The 17,164-nt window shown below is 33.2% G+C and overlaps 1 protein-coding gene across 7 annotated transcripts in view; it reads right to left on the bottom strand.

The window, feature by feature from the left end:
* Nucleotides 1-17,164, bottom strand: part of ZHX3 (zinc fingers and homeoboxes 3) — a 150,004-nt gene that overhangs the window by 70,095 nt on the left and 62,745 nt on the right. For 5 of the 7 annotated variants that reach the window (XM_031954012.1, XM_031954015.1, XM_031954011.1 and 2 more), the window contains one exon: nt 10,451-10,547. The gene's annotated coding sequence lies outside the window, so the exon portion shown is untranslated. Of the gene's footprint in view, nt 1-10,450; nt 10,548-12,914; nt 13,151-17,164 lie in introns of those variants that run through there. The other 2 variants (XM_031954016.1, XM_031954017.1) reach the window with 2 other exon arrangements.

Here is a 17,164-nt window from a genome sequence, read left to right as displayed (position 1 = left end):
ATACCCATCAGTTGGAGAATGGCTGGATAAGTCATGATATATGAATGTTATGGAATATTATTGTTCTTTAAGAAATGACCAGCAGGATGATTTTAGAGAGATCTGGAGAGACTTACATGAACTGATGCAAAATGAAATGATGAGAACCAGGAGAACATTGTACACAGCAACAAGAAGATTATATGATGATCAATTCTGATAGATGTGGCTCTTTCCAACAATGAGATGATTCAGATCAGTTCCAATAAACTTGTGATGGAGAGAGCCATCTGCATCAGAAAGAAGGTTGTGGGGACTGAATGTGGATCCCAACATAGTATTCTCACATTTTTTTTTGGTTGTTTACTTGGTTTTTTTTTTCTTCTCATTTTTCCCTCTTTGATCTGATTCTTCTTATGTAGAATGATAAATGTGGAAATATATGTAGAAGAAATGCACACATTTAACCTATATTAGATTATTTGCTGTCTGGGGGAAGAGAAGAAGGGAGAAGGAGGGAGAAAAATTTGGAACACAAGGTTTTGCAAATGTGAATGTTGAAAACTATCTTTATATCTATTTTGAAAATAAAAACCTTTAACTTTTTAAAATAAAAACCTTTTCTGTATCTATATGTAAAAGAACTGAAATGATACATGGGATGGGTACCAAGTTTGTTACTAGGAATACAGAATTACTCTATGTAGATATGGGTGCCTAAGTTTTTGGTGGCTTGGAGAATACAAAGTTGGAAGCTGTGGGAGTGAGGCTGATTTGGGGATTACAACTGGGGAACTTTGCTAGTGAATTATTCTAGTGAGGTAGATAAAGTTTTATGTGGAAAGTAGGATTTTAGGAGTTCTGCACATGATGGCTTGGAGGAGGGAAGGTACTTAGGTGCAAGGTATTATGTGAAGGAAGGCTTGGAGGCATCAGTGGGATAAATGAGCCAGATAGAGGGTAAAGAGCAAGCCAAAGGTACATTTCATTTAGGTAGACTAATTAGCCTCAAGAGAGATACTACTAAAAAGTCTGGATTCAGACAACAACTTTTTAAAAATGAAGACAAGATCAAAAACAAAAAGCTTTCATGATTTGGGGTGAGGCTTCTCAGTGATCTACAGGGTTTGGCCCCCTTTCACCTTTTCAAAAAAACTTTTATTTAACAAGCATTTTCTCCCTCTCCTTTCCATCAATTAAACAGTAAAACAAAACCCTAATATAACAATTATGTATAATAAAACAAAACAAATTCTCACATTAGTTATATTTTAAAATCCCATGGCTTATTTTACATCTTGAGTTCAATTCATCTTTCTTTCGGCTGATGGATAGCATGCTTCATCACTGGACTTTTGGAATCATGGTTGGACTCATGGAATCAGGGAATCAACTGTATTGATCAGAGGTAAGTCTTTTGAAAGGATTTCTGGGTGATACAGTGGATAGAGTTCTGAGCCTGGAGTCAGGAAGATCTGAGTTCAAATCTGACTTCAGACACTTACTTAGCCATATGATCTTAGACAAGACACTTAATACTGTTTACCTCAGTTTCCTCATCTGTAAAATGAGCTGGAGAAAGAAATGACAAAATAATCCAGTATTCTTGCAAAGAACATCTTAAATGAGGTCACAAAATCAGATGTAATTGAAACTACAACAACAGAGTCAAATTTGTTTGTTTTTATAATGATGTTATCACATTCATTATCACATATCACATATCACAAATCATTATCCTAGTTCTACTACTTCATTCTATATTATTTGATATAAGTCTTCCTACATTTCTGTGACACCATCACTTTTGCCATTTCTTACAGTCTAAGAGGTTTTTACAAATACATTTGTATATTAGAGTACTACTTTTTTACATTTGATTTCTTTGGAATATACCCCGAAGTGCTAAGTTCTATTAGTATGAAGGTCAAAGATCTGGGTCAAAGGTTATGCAGTTTAGTGACTCTTATAGTTCAAAATACCTTTCCAAAATGGCTAGATTAATTCACTGCTCCACCAATAGGGCACCCACAGCCCTTGCAACATTTGTAACATATTTATAAAATCATAATTATAATAATATAGGGCCATAAATTTTATTCTAATACTTCATCTTGGCATGGAGGTGACCCTGGGATTTTGAAGGTTGTGTCAGCAAACATAAGCTCTGATGGGTTCTACTAGATCAAAAAAATTTAAGTATGATCTTTAGTCTGTTTTGTAAGAACAGCCTAGCTAAGTACTAAAGATTCATCACTGTTAACTAGTCATTAGTCTGCTGGCTGATATCCTAACTTTCTTTGATCTTACACTTAGTTGTATATTCCTTAACTCGGGTCCTTGCTGTTTCTTGCTCATTTTCCTCATTGAATATATTTCACTATTCCATTTCTAGTATTCTCCCTTATCTCTCTCTCTTCTGGCTTCACTGGCTTTCTTAAGATAGGTAAGTTCTTTGACTATGAATCAAAGAAAGAAAAATGGTCCTTTATTCTATGTGGTTCCCTTTCATTTATGCAACAATGATGGTAGTCATGAAAAAAGACCTAGGAATCACAATTTTCAGACGGTCTTTAAACTTGAACTTGATTGCTAATACACTAAATGTGAGATCCTTCTCCATTCCTGAACAATTGAACATTCTACTAAATGAATTAAATCATGTCTGGATATTCTTGTTTTAAATGAAACCTAAAGAAACAAAGTTGTAGCTAAGTGTATAGCTAAGAGAAAGGATACTACTTGGAGGCACAAATAAGGAACTGATGATATTGGTTTTTATCCTCTGGGCACAGGCAACAAGTAACATTGCATGTGATATCATTTTATACTGCAGTTCTCTGATTAGTGTTAGTATCTTTAAACTTTTGTTTAATAAGCATTTATTTTCTCAAGAAAGAAAATTGTTAGTCACATGGGACAAAAAAGTAGGAAAGTTATATAAAGAATTTGATGAGACCCTCTAAATTAACTTTATACAGAGACTTTAATGAATGGCTAAAATACATATCTAAATTTCATTTTACCCATATCATTCTCCCCCCCCCCAATTCAACAAGCTCTAGTAGCTGTCTATTACATCTTGATTCAAATATAAATTCTTCTATTTAGTGTTTAAATCTCTTCTCAATCTGGTTCTTTCCTAAAACAAATAATGCTCTTCATTTCTCCATTTCTTTAATGTTCCCCCGCCTCACTCAGAGTGTTTGTGTGTGTGTGTGTGTGTGTGTGTGTGTGTGTGTGTGTGTGTGTATCTCTCCTCTCCCCAATCCCTGACTTTCTTTAAGGTTCAAGTCAAGTGCCACTTTCTACATGAGATCTTTTCTGATTCCATAAACTACTACTGCCTCCCTTCCAAAATGAAGGGATATATTTTATATATCCCTGCGTATATATTTTATATAAACCGTTTGCAAATTCCCATTAAACTATAAGCTTCTTGATGATAAGAATTGTTTCACTTTGTCTTTGTATCTTCAACACTTAAAAAAGTATCTAACACATACAAGGTACTTCACAAATGCTTATTAAGTGATTCTTTCCAACAGTGAGATAACTGATGCCAGTTCCAATGATCTTGTGATGAAGAGAACCATCTACACGCAGAAAGAGGATTTGGGAACTGAATATGGATCACAACATAACATTCTCATTCTTTTTCTTGTTGTTTGTTTGCATTTTGTTTTCTTACTCATTTACTTTCCTTTTTGATCTGATTTTTCTTGTGCAGCAAGAGAATTGTATAAATATGTTTACACACATTGGATTTAACATAGATTTTAACATGTATAACATATTGCTTGCCGTCTAGGGGAAGAGCAGAGGGAAGGAGGGGAAAATTTGAAACACAAGGCTATGCAAGGGTCAATGTTAAAAATTATCCATGTGTATGTTTTGAAAATAAAAAGCTTTAAAAAATAAATAAATGCTTGTTAATTAACTGACTGAAAACAGGAGTCAGGAATACTGAACGAGAAACAAAAAGCTCTAATACCTTCACATTATAAATACTTCTTTCAAGAAAAGAAGCCATATCTTCTATACATGGCAAGTACCAAACAACAATACAAAAATTGAACCTGGTTTTATTGTAACATACAGGAAAATATTCATTACTAAGGTGGAAGTCATTCTTAAATTGATTATCTGTGTAGAAATGTAGCAATGATTTGATAGGACAAAGATAAAAATAAGTATAAAGCTAGAAGAAGAAATGAAAAAAGGATACTGCATACAACTGAAATAACTCAATCTTGATTGATTTATTTACTCAGAGTATTAATTTGAAAGATAAATAATGCATGGTAAAAATACCAATTAAATAATTTTACATTAAAATTAATGACTATAAATTAACTGCCATAATAGAGAGGACCGAAGTACCTAAAATACTTCAGAGTCAACAATTGTCTTGCAAAGTAGAAAGAGATGTGGTAAAGGCAAATGTAAATTCATTTCAATAATTTTACTATGAAAGCTGATAAGAGATTATGAACAGTGTCACCTCATAAAAAAAGAGGAGAAATAAAAGATAACACTAGTTTAAAGTAAGCTTGGTGAAAGACCTAGCTAAGTAAAGTCATTTTTAAAGGCATTTAAAGATACAAAATAGCAGTCCAAAAACCACCACCACCACCATCACCACTGCTGTCACCCCAAAAAAGGGAAAAGATCCACAAAATTTATGTGATAAATTTTTTACCATCAAGGGGCAGAAGAGCCATAGTACTGGGATTCTAAATTATAGTTCCTGGTATACTTGTAGAAGTAATGACAGTAAAAAAAAAACAAAGACAGGAAAAGCAGCCAGATTAGATCAAGCGTACATAAGAGGAGATTAGCACTAGAAGTGACATAAATATGAGGACATCAAAGAAATCATTTAGATGGTATTTAAATGTAATGATATCAGAGGTAATAAAAAACATCTTGGGCCCCAGGAATGCCCCAAAAAGCTGAACAAAGGAACACTGATGACCAGTGATCCATGTTAACTTTTCTAGCTTTATGTTTATAAGAATCATCTCTACTGAAGTCATGTGACAGAATAGTTATTTCTTGTATATTTATTTCTTTAATATCACAACCTCAAAACAAATGAAATATGCATCAGATATAAATTAGAGCTGATTTCACATGATGAGACAATTTATAGGTAAAGCAAGCAAAAATCCCAGGAATTAACTCTAGAGAACATTTATTTATTTATTTATTTTTGCTGGGGCAATTGGGGTTAAGTGACTTGCCCAGGGTCACACAGCCAGGAAGTGTTAAGTGTCTGTGTCTGTGGCTAGATTTGAATTCAGGTCCTCCTGACTTCAGGACCAGTCTTCTATCTACTGCGCCACCTAGCTGCCCCCAGAGAACTTAAAACATTCTGTTTCCTTTTTTCACACTAAACTTATTGTAATAATCACAAGCAGATTCCCAGGTTTTATACCTGGGGGCATGTCCTTATAACAAGAGGAGCCACTCTCTCTCTTTTTCTCTCTCCCCCCCCAACTTTGTGGGGAAAGCTTGGGAAACTCCCTCAGAGAAGCTCTCTCCTGAGAGACCCACCCCAGGGAATCAAGATAAAGTGGTTTCATTCTGTTATCTGGGTGGGATTAGTTGAGTCCAGGACTCCTACTTAGCTGGAAGCTGGAAATGGAGATTTTTATCCAACTCTATTGATTTGACGATTAGTCCCAGGACACTCATTCAATTCCAAGATTCTCTATTCTGATTCCAGCTCAAACTGGTCCCAGCCCCCACCAAGAGCTACTCATATAACAAGCTTCCTTCAGCCCAACTCCTTGCAGAGGACCTAATCATGCCAAGGAACCTTTCTCTCCCCTTGGCATAGCACGAATTCTCTTTTCAGCCTTACTCCCTCTTTATCTCTCTCACCTATTTCCCTAACCGGACCCTATCTACCTCTTGTTGGGATTTCTCTGCTAAAAACTTTCAGCCTGCAAAAGCTGACTTCTTAGTTCTAATAATAAACTTCTTTTGCCAGTTTAATTTTTTTGGTTTGTAAATCCATTTCCAAAGGACCAGAAGGGGATTCCCACAACTCCCTACCCTGCGCCCAACCTCATCACTTAGGGTAGACATTAGCTACTCTGTCCCTAAAGCCTCTCCACCCTGAAATTTAGTAGTAGTCGTATAAGATAATTCATCGCAAATATGTGAGAGAAAGATGGAAATAGGCTGGAAATAACTCAGATACATTCAGTAGTTTGAGTCATTGGATAAAAGGAAGCAAAGGAGCAGGCATGACTGAAGGAGGATCTAGAAAATGTCCAGTAACCAAATTCTCCAATGTAATGGAGGCTGGGTCCTTACAGCCCAGGTTTTAGGGTCTGTGCACCAGGAGAAAAGGGGAAAAAACAAAGAGTGAGGGGAAAACTTGAAAGATAAAACCATCAATTATTCAAATGAAAAAAGCATCATTAAAACTCCAGCCCATACACTGATGCATTGTTGGTGGAGTTGTTAATGAATCCAACCATTCTGGAGAGCAATTTGGAACTATGCTCAAAAAGTTATCAAACTGTGCATACCCTTTGATCCAGCAGTGTTACTACTGGGATTATATCCCAAAGAGATTTTAAAGAACGGAAAGGGACCTATATATGCAAAAATGTTTGTGGCAGCCCTCTTTGTAGTGGCCAGAAACTGGAAACTGAGTGGATGCCCATCAATTGGAGAATGGCTGAATAAATTGTGGTATATGAATATTATGGAATATTACTGTTCTGTAAGAAATGACCAACAGGATGATTTGAGAAAGGCCTGGAGAGACTTACATGATCTGATGATGAGTGAAATGAGCAGAACCAGGAGATCATTATATATGGCAACAAGAAGACTAAACGACAACCAATTCTGATGGACATGACTCTCTTCAACATTGAGATGATTCAAACCAGTTCCACTTGTTCAGTGATGAAGAGAGCCATCTACACCCAGAGAAAGAACTGTGGGAACTGAGTGTGGAACACAACATAGCATTCTCACTCTCTGTTGTTGTTTGCTTGCTTTTTTGTTTTCTTTCTCATTTTTTCTTCCTTCTTGATCTGATTTTTTTTTTTTTTTGTGCAGCAAGATAACTGTATAAAATTGTATATACATATTGGATTTAACATATATTTTACATGTTTAACATGTATTGGACTACCTGCCATAAGAGGAGAATGTGGGGGGAAGAAGAAAATTTGGAACAAAAGGTTTTGCAAGGTTCAATATTGAAAAATTACTCATGCATATGTTTTGTAAATAAAAAACTTTAATTAAAAAAAAAAAGTCCAGTCCACAAAATAATGAACGAACACATAATAGTCTATAAAAAGAATGTGTAAAATCTTGGAAAGGAAGTTAGAAATGTTTAATAAACATTGTAATTTGAATGAAAATTAATTGATAGTCATTGACAAAAGAAAAGAATACTGTGGATCCCCCAGAGATCATAAAATAGAGGAAAGAAATTCTGGAATCCTTCAAAAGAAAATTCATATTCATAAAAGAAAAGTTAAGAATAACTTTAGGTCATATATTAGAGCTCTCAATGCAAAACTGAAGAATACAAAACAAAGTAGGAAAAATAAAAAAAAACAATCTATGGAAAATCTCTCCCAAAAAGTAGAGACAGTGTGAGAGAGAACAGCAGATTAAGAACACAAAGATAAAGTAGAGAAAATTTGGCAAAAGAAAAGCAAAAGGCAGCGACATTAAAAGAAAATATGAATTCTATACAAGCTAAAGTGATCAATCTTGAAGAAATGATACACAGCAATAGCATAGGTCATCCATCTCTCAAAAGAACATTCCAAATTAAGAACCAAAAAACCTGACTCCCTTAATGCAGGGAACATTACAAGAAAATTGTGTAGAATATTAGAATCCAGGCAACACAATTTCCATTAAGAAAATTCACAGATCCCTGCCAAAAGTGAAACCTGTGCATTAAGACACATAATAGTTAAATTTAACAATTTCAACGACAAACCAATTTCAGAAGTAAACAGAAAAAATACTTTCAAATATGAAGGAAAAATAATTCAAATAATGTTGTATTATTCCAGATGCCCAAGAAATCATTGAAGGAGAAAAATAATAAATCACCAAAAGCTATATCTCAAAATGACATTACCTGAAAACCTGAGGCTAAGATTTATGTAAAATAAGGCAGTTGAAGTACTCTTGCAAAAGAATCAGAAGTAATCTCCTACCCTAATCCATCTTCCATCTTCCAACTCCCACTCCTTAATTCCCTCTAGGCACTTTCAATTAAATGCTGACCACCAATCTTCAGAATATTCTGGAATATTTTGAAATATTTCAGAGCTCTATAGAATACTCTACTTGAATTCTTAGGCTCATTACCTTCTTACTAACCTTAGAGGTCATCTGCCTTACCATTACTTTCCAAGGATAGCTGTCCTTTTCATCTGTTTTAAAACTGAACCTTATGTAGGATGTCTGCTTTAATTGGAATATGGGCTTCTTGAGAGCAGGAATTGTCTTGTTTTCTATTTGTATCCCCATCCCCTCAGTATTTGATATATAATATATACATAGTAAGTGCTTAATAAATGTTTTCACAGATTCTACCATAATTATGACTCAATTTTTTGAAAAGCATTTGATTTGGTATAACAGAATAACACTTTAAAGTCTCTTTTCTAACAAAATGTCTTCATAAACATTTATGCTGAATGATCCTTAAAAGATGTAAGTAACCAATGAGATAACATTGCTCAGTGACTTTTTGATCATAAACATCAGGCAAAGTATAAAACAGGGAGATGAATACTTGCCAAAAGTGCTTGTCACTGTAATGAAGGAGATCCAGTGCAAGCTAGGTTAAAGAGGGATTTCCTTTAGATGGTGGTGTCTTCCAATTGTTATATGAAGCATACACAATATTGCAAAAACTCCTATAAGAGTTCTGTAACCCATCAAAAGAGTTTGGTCTGACCATCCACAAAGGAAAAATCAAGTGAAAAGAAAATGTCTATTGCTCAGTTGATAACATGCAGTCTATCTGGACATTTCTTGAAACCTCTTCATTAGCATATACATCAGTACACACAGTACACATAGAAAATGGACTGGATCAAGAATTAAATAAGAGGAGGAGAGTGGCTAGATTCCCTTCAGGAAATTACAAAAATACTTTTATGATCCCAAATTTCTTCTAGAAACAAAAGTTCATGTTTTTAATACCAATATTTTACTGGTGGTGTCATAAAACCGTGAGACAAAAAACACAATAGTCATCAAGGCACTGACAAGTTATTGCACAAAAAATATAAGCAATGTATGACTAAAACAACATAAATGCAAAGAGCCAAAAACACAGACTGAACATTATGTAATTCTAATGACCAAGCATAGCTCCAAAGAAGAGAGATTATTAAAAAGTGTACCTCCTCACTATTGTAGAAATGGAAGTTTCTGGTATGGAGTTTTTATAAGTTTTCAAACACTACTGCTATTGACTGGTTAATTTTGTTGAACTATTTTTTGCCTCTTTCTTTTTAAAACTCTTTTATGAGGAATAGCCCCCGAGTAGAGAAAAGCAGGGATAAAGTTATAAATGAATGTGACACAAAAGTCAGAAATAAAAATATGACAATTTTTAAAAGAAATTAATTGCATTAGAACACATCTATTTCACAAAGGGGAAAATATCCATATTCATGTTTATTATCTTTTTAATCTATATTGTTTTCTCTATTAAATTCTATGCTCCTTCAGGATAAGTGCTATGATTCCTAATATATATATATATACTTCAGAGCCCTAGCATAAGTTTTATCAATCTTGGAATCAAATTACCTTTTTTCCCCCTCCTAATGCTTCAAAAGCATTAATATGCCTACAACTAGACTGATAAAATTCTAATTTAGATTTTTAGGTTATCTTAGAGTTTGTAGTCTAGAATTCTGTATGCTGTAAGGGTTTGACAAATATCTGATTAACTGAATTAAATGATAAATGAAATAATGATACACAGATAGGTCCTCCATTAAAGTTAAAAAAGAGATCACCAGGATGGGCTTATCAATTGCATTAATAGACACAAAACATATTCAACAAGTCCAGAGGCTCAGAAACTTATATGAACAAATCTCTTTTTTTTATGCAGACAACATTAATCAAACTAATTAATATCTAATATGTTCCTATCAAGTTTGCCTTCTCATAGGCAATCTATCCATTTATTCTAATTTATCTTCTCAATATTTTTAATAGAAAAGCTTTTAGTTCAACTTAGCAGGGAAAATTTTCTTAAAAAGAACTTTTACAAGCAATCCAAAAGCCTATTATGTATAGAAGTACAAGTTATACATTCGTCTGTTTTTTTTTCTTATTAATGATATTCACATTATACTAATGAATGCAAAATCATAAAAGCTGAAGTTGCAACAAAATTTAAGATTCAGATGCATTCTATTAAGTAGGAAATATAAGTTTTCCTTACCTCATTATTTTATCCAGTTCTTCCTCTTCACTTTAAACAGACTTTTATGCATCTTTAAAGTGTTCTTTGTCGCAGCACCTGTGGTTATGATTCAGCCCTATATAAAACAGAATAAATTATATTATTGAAATATAACATCAAATTTCATGGAGGAAAATCACTCAGAAAAAAAAGTGGCCATTTTGGCTAAATAGTTCAATTTTCTCTCTTGCCAAACCTTTTTATAACAGCTATTGGGGGAAAAAAAGCTAGAAAAATTAATTACGTATTTAAGGGAACCAAAGAGTAGCTATGCTAGATAAAAAGTTAAACACAATAAAAAGTAATATTATGGAATTAAAAATGTAAGTAGATGCTAGGATGCATAATTGAAACCAGAATATACACTTATTTTATCTATAATAAGGGCTAAGTACAGTTTTGATAATTACAATCTAAAATTTCAAAACTTTTTATCCATGAATTCAACCATCTTTTTCAACCTAAATATTTATTACAGCTCAGCAGAAATAGCACAAATCAATTGTTTGGAAAGTGGTCTCTTACGACATTGAATATTTTTCTGGGAGTTATTTTTTGGGGGAATTTTCTATATCTTAAACTCCAAGTTTTGAGGTAGTACTAAACTGGGGCCTAAAATGAAGGCATAGAAACTGAGTCTATATATGACTACACTTCCTTTCAATAAATTCCTAGTCATGTTTCAGAGTATATACTTTAGAGCCCTTAGCATAGGTTTTTATCAGTCTTGTAGTCAAATTACCTTTTTCTGTGAAACAAGAGTTAGACAGTCACTTAATTGGAATTTCCACATTTATTTCTCTTTCAAGAAGATTCTTTGCTTAAGATGCTCATGATCAACGAAGACTCAAAAGTTAAAGACCATAGAAAGAAAGTAAACTTATAGACAATCTATGAATCTGACAATGAGTTACTGGCCTATAATTGTCAAGGAAGTTCAATGGGTCAAAAAATAGCAGTTACTGAAAGTTAGGTCTTCTGTGTGTGCTAGAGCTGTTTAGGACTAAGAAACAGTTCTGATTAATTATATAATTTTGCTTTAAGTTGTGATTCTTCTCTATCTTTTAATTCTTTTTACCAAGACTAGTCATTCAAAATATAATTCTGATTTATTTGAATTCCTCAACTTTTTTTCTTAAAAAAAGTTTATAGAAAAAAAAATACACAGGTGCTTGTAATTATAAAATGGATCTTTTTCCCATAACTGAAACTACTATCCTATGTATATCACAATAGGGAAATATTTAGCACACATCTAATAAAAACCAAAAGTTCAATTATTTTAATCTAAAAATTCATACTTATCTACTTCCGTTTTATTAATGAACATGTTTAGTCTAGATTTGTCATGCTGTTATTCTTAGCAGATCTTTTTATAAATAAAATTTCCAATACTAAATTCTATCACACTTGACATTTAGCATTATAGCTAGCTGATTAGAACATAGTACTAAAGACCAAAGCTATGGCTTTTATTCCTCTGGAATTAGTTTTGCTCTATTCTATGACTCCTGATTTATATCCTTAACTGATTTGGCCAGTTTGCAAATGTATATTTATAAACAAAAGAGAAAGATTTATTCATCACCACTCTTGGAAAAACAGTAGACAGTTAAGGTTAAGGTCAGTTAAGGTCAGTATTGTCTTAATTCTAAAAAGCAGGATTATTATTATTATTATTAATAAAACTTATATTTTTTTAAGCAAGGTGTTTCTTTAAGCCTTAAACTCCTTTCTAGATAAATAACATTAGAACAAGCTGAAGTGCTTTTTTTTTTTTTTTTTTAATTAGAGGATGATAAAGAAATTTTGATCAGGGAGTCCTATTTTAAATAAAGGTTTTTCGCTAACTTAAAAAAAGACATTCTGTAGCCATTAGAATTTTCTTAATCTTGTGCATTAGTCTGATGAAAACATTTACTCTCAATGTATCAATTTATGGGGCATATCATACATTTGAGAAAGAAATATTACAAAAGGACTAAGCAAAAATCTAGAATCATAGAATGTTAGAGATGAAAAGGACCTTAGCACACTTAATCTAACTCCTTCATTTTACAGATGATTAAACAAAAGTCCAAAGGGATGACTTGACTTGTTCAAGGTCACATAAATAATTAGTAGTAGCAAAGCCAGAATTTCAACCAGATCTACTTACTCCTAAGTACTAGTGCTCTTGCTACAGTTGTGATTGCCTATAAGAAAAAGATTGCAATTTAGTAATGCTTTCCATATTCAGTTGCCTTAAAATTTTAATTTTCAGAAAATTCTGGTTCTTTCATTTCCAAACAGAATTTAGAGCGTTTTTTACTTAAAATATTAACTTTCAAACAAAACACAAAAATCAATCAATTCTAGTCTCACATTTACTTGTAAATTAATCAATCAATTAGCAGGATAAATAAAACCACTTATGGTTCCTTCACAAGGATAAAAGTTTTACCAGTTCCAAAAAATGAAAATGAAGCACCAGTTCTTGTAACTGTTATTCTAAGAAGGAACCCACTTGAGATCATCTGTCTTTGAGTTCTCCTGGATGCAGCTAGGGCAGTGAAGGGATTTTCCCAATACAGTAACATTACAAAGCACTTGAGTTCCAATAGCCACATGGTAACTATGACAGCAAATCCAGAGGTGCTTGTGAGGTCACAGAAAACCTATGATGTAACTTTATTTTTCTTTGATATAATAATAATTTCCAATCTTCAGAGGCATCGAGGTGGCACAGTGCATAGAGTGACAAGCCTGGAGTCAGCAAGACTCATCTTCCTGAGTTCAGATTTGGTTTCAGACATTCACTAGATGTGTGACCATGGGCAAGTCACTTAACCTTGTTTGCTTTAGTTTCCTCATCTGTAAGTATCTCATTTCCAGTATTCCTCATCTCTAGTATCTTTGCTGAGAAAACCCCAAATGGGATCACAGAGTCAGATACAACTGAAAAACAACTGAACCACAACCTTCATGCATTACTTTCCATCTCTAAAATTCTTTACAAAAATAGTTTTTACATTCATCTCAGAATAGTATAATATTAATTTCACAGGGAAGGAATAAATAATTGATTTACACAGAGTTCTAGTGACAGGTGGGATAAGAACTCGAGGATTTCTGGTTCCATTTTATATTTAAATAGTTTTATTTATACTCTCCTCTGCTAATAGAGGTCATTTAATTATTTTTTAATTATTTAGTAAATATATACTGAGGAGAATGATGAGTAGCATATCACATATAATACTAAGATCTCTCTTTAAAATAGTCCCCTTATGGGTAGGGCAGAGCCAAAATGATGGAGAAAAGGGACTTAGCTGAACCCTCCCAAACTCTCCTCCAAACAATTTTAAATAATGCCTCACAATTCTGGAGCTTCAGAATGCACCAAAAGATGGGGCAAATTTTTTTCAACCTCAAGACAACTTAAAAGGATAAAAGGAAAAGTCTGTTACACTGGAGTGAGAGTTGGAGTGCAGGCTGTGCCTCAGCAAACAGCAGCAAGTTTTAGGGGGCAGCTGAATCAGCATCTGCAGCAGTAATGGCTTCTGGACCTCTCAGCCCACAGATGGTAAGGGGGTTCAGGCAATTGGTCAAAAGGAAAATACATAGGGTCCCTTTGGTGGCATGAGGTGTAGGACTTCTGTCGTATTGCATCTATGTGAACTAAGTCATAGTCTTGGCTTTGTAGTCTTAGGGCAAGGAAGAGCATTAATGTACACCAGAGCCACAGGGGGTAGCTCACAGTTCCAGAACAGGAAAGAGTGCTTGTGGTTACCCACAGAGCAGAAGACAGGCTAGGAGAAAACTAAACACACCTCTCTTTGTATCATATCACCTGAAAATAAATAAAAAATTGCAAATCTCCACAATTAGCTCTGAAAATAGGTTCACAAAAATCTGAAGCTTGAGACAGTGTCCTCTCCATTCCGGGAGTAGAGTCCAATATTAATATATAAAAGTAGAAATCAAGAAAGAGCTGGAAAAATAAACAACAAAAAGATCCTGACTATAGCAAGTTACTCCTGTTACAGGGAAGATTGAAATACACATACAAAAGAAGACAACAAAGTCAAAACTGCTACACCCAAAAGCTCAAAGAAAAATATGAATTGACATCAGGTCATGGAAAAACTCAAGAAAGATTTAAAAGTTAAATAAAAGAGGTAGAAGAAAAATTGGGGGAAAAAATTAGAGATGCAAGAAAATCATGGAAAAGGAAAAAATAGTTTCATAAGGGTGGCAAAAAAAAAACTGAAGAAAATAACACTTTAAAAAACAGAACAGGCTAAATGGTAAAAGAAACACAAAACTCACTGAAGAGAAAAACATCTTAAAAGCCAGAATTGGCCAAGTGAAAAAGATACAAAAATTCACTGAAGAGAAGAACTTCTTAAGAAGCAGAATTGACCAAATGAAAAAGTTATAAAAGCTTACCTGAAGAAAATAATTCCTTTAAAAAAATGAGAATTGGTCAAATGAAATCTAATTACTTTTAGAAACATCAAGAAGCAATGAAACAAAATAAAAAAGAATGAAAAATAAAAGAAAATGTAAACTATCTCACTGGAAAAACAAATGATGTGGAAAATAACTCCAGAAAAAATAATTCTAAAATTATTGGACTACCTGAAAGCTCTGATCAGAAAAGAACCTTAACATCATTTTTCAAGAAATTATTAAGGAAATTGCTCTGATATTCTAGAAAGAGAAGGTAAAATAGAAATTGAAAGAATCCACTGATCACCACCTGAAAGAGATTTCCAAATGAAAACTTTCGGGAATGTTATATTCAAATTCCAGAGTTCCCAGTTCAAGAAGAAAATATTGCAAGCAGCTAGTAAGAAACAATTCAAATATTATGGAGCCACACAAGATAACACAAGATTTAGGAGCTTCTACATTAAAAGATCAGAAGATTTGAAATATTATATTCCAGAAGAAAGGGTATGATATTCCTAGCAAAGAAGTTGGAGTTACAACCAAGAATCACCTACTCAGCAAAACTGAGTATAATCCTTTAAAGAGGGAAAATAGAAGTTCAATGAAATAGAAGACTTTCAAACATTCTTGATGAAAAGACCAAAGCTGAAAAAAAATCTGATTTTCAAATACAAGATTTGAGAGAAGCATAAAAAGGTAAACAGTAAAGAGAAATCATAAAGGATTCAATAAGGTAAACTCTTAACATTACTACATAGTAATATGATAGTTGTAACCCCTAAGGACTTTCTACTAAACATTAATCTTGTATATATTTGATGTGATTTTTGGTATATGTAGCTAATCCACTGATCTCCCTTTTTTGCCTATTAGCAGCTAATTGTAAAAAAAGTTTCATTTAAAGTTTTTGTTTCTAAATTCTATCCCCCTACTCCTTTCTCCTTCCCAAAATGGTAAGCAATCAGATATTATTTATATATCTGCAATTATATAAAACATTTTCATATTAGTCGTTTTGTACAAGAAGATTCAAAGAAATGGAAGAAAAAAAAACGTGCTTTGGTTTGTATTCAAACAATCAGTTCTTTCTCTGGAGGTGCATAGTATGCTTCATCATTAGTCTTTTGGGATTTTCTTAGATCACTGTATTGCTGCGAATAGCTAAATAATTCACAATTCTTCACTGAATAATATTACTGTAACTATGTATAACATTATCCTGATTTTGTTCACTTCACTATTCATCAATTCATATAATTCCAGGTTTTTCTGAAATTTTCCTGCTTGTCACTTCTTATAGCACAATAACATTCCATTACAATTGATTGCTCAGCAATTCTCCAATTGATAGGTATTTCTTCAATTTCCAATTCTTAGCCACCACTAAAGAGCTGCTAAAAATATTTTTGTATTGAGAGATTCTTTCCCCTTTTTTGGATGCTTTTGGGATACAGACCTAGCAGTAGTATTGCTGAATCAGATTATGTACAGTTTTATAGTTCTTTGGGTATAAGAACTATCTCATTAAGGCAGAAGAAATAAATATAGAAGGCATGGGCATAAGTTGAAAATGATAGTATCTAAAAAATAATATTAAGTAGTAAGAAAGAAGAATGCACTGTGAGATAGAGAAAGGTACAATGAATAAATTATCTCATATAAAACAGGCATGAAAGAAGCTTTTACTATGTAGGAGAAAGTAGGAGAAGCACCTGAATCTTACTTTTATCAGAACTGGTTCAATGAATGGGGGTACAGAAATATAAATTACCCTCCAGGAAAGGAGAGGAAGAGGTTAAAAAAGGGGGGGAGCTGATAAAAGAAGAGACAAATGGGTAGAGGAGGTAATCAGAAGCAAACACTTTTGAGGAAGAATAGTAAAAGGAGAGAAAGAGTGTGGGATAAATAGAGGGAAACAGGATAAAGGGAATTATACCATAATCATAAGTGTGGGAAAAAATTAATAACAATTTTTTTCTGAGAAAGGCCCCCTTTTCTCAAAATGGGCAATGGATATGAACAAGCAAATTAAAGCTCTTTAAAGTCATATGAAAAAAATATTCTTAATCACTATTGATTAGAGAAATTCAAATTAAAACAACTCTGAGGTTACCATCCACTGTTAAGATTGACTAATATGACAGAAAAGGGAAATGACAAATGTAGGAAGGGATGAGAAGGAAATGGAGACACTAATGCAATGTTAGTAGAGTTTTGAATTTATTCAACCATTCTGGAGAGCAATTTGGAATTATA

This window comes from Sarcophilus harrisii, chromosome 2 (genome assembly GCF_902635505.1).
Source record: "Sarcophilus harrisii chromosome 2, mSarHar1.11, whole genome shotgun sequence".
Classification (NCBI taxonomy): Eukaryota; Metazoa; Chordata; class Mammalia; order Dasyuromorphia; family Dasyuridae; genus Sarcophilus; species Sarcophilus harrisii.
This window is presented reverse-complemented; position numbering and strand designations above follow the sequence as displayed.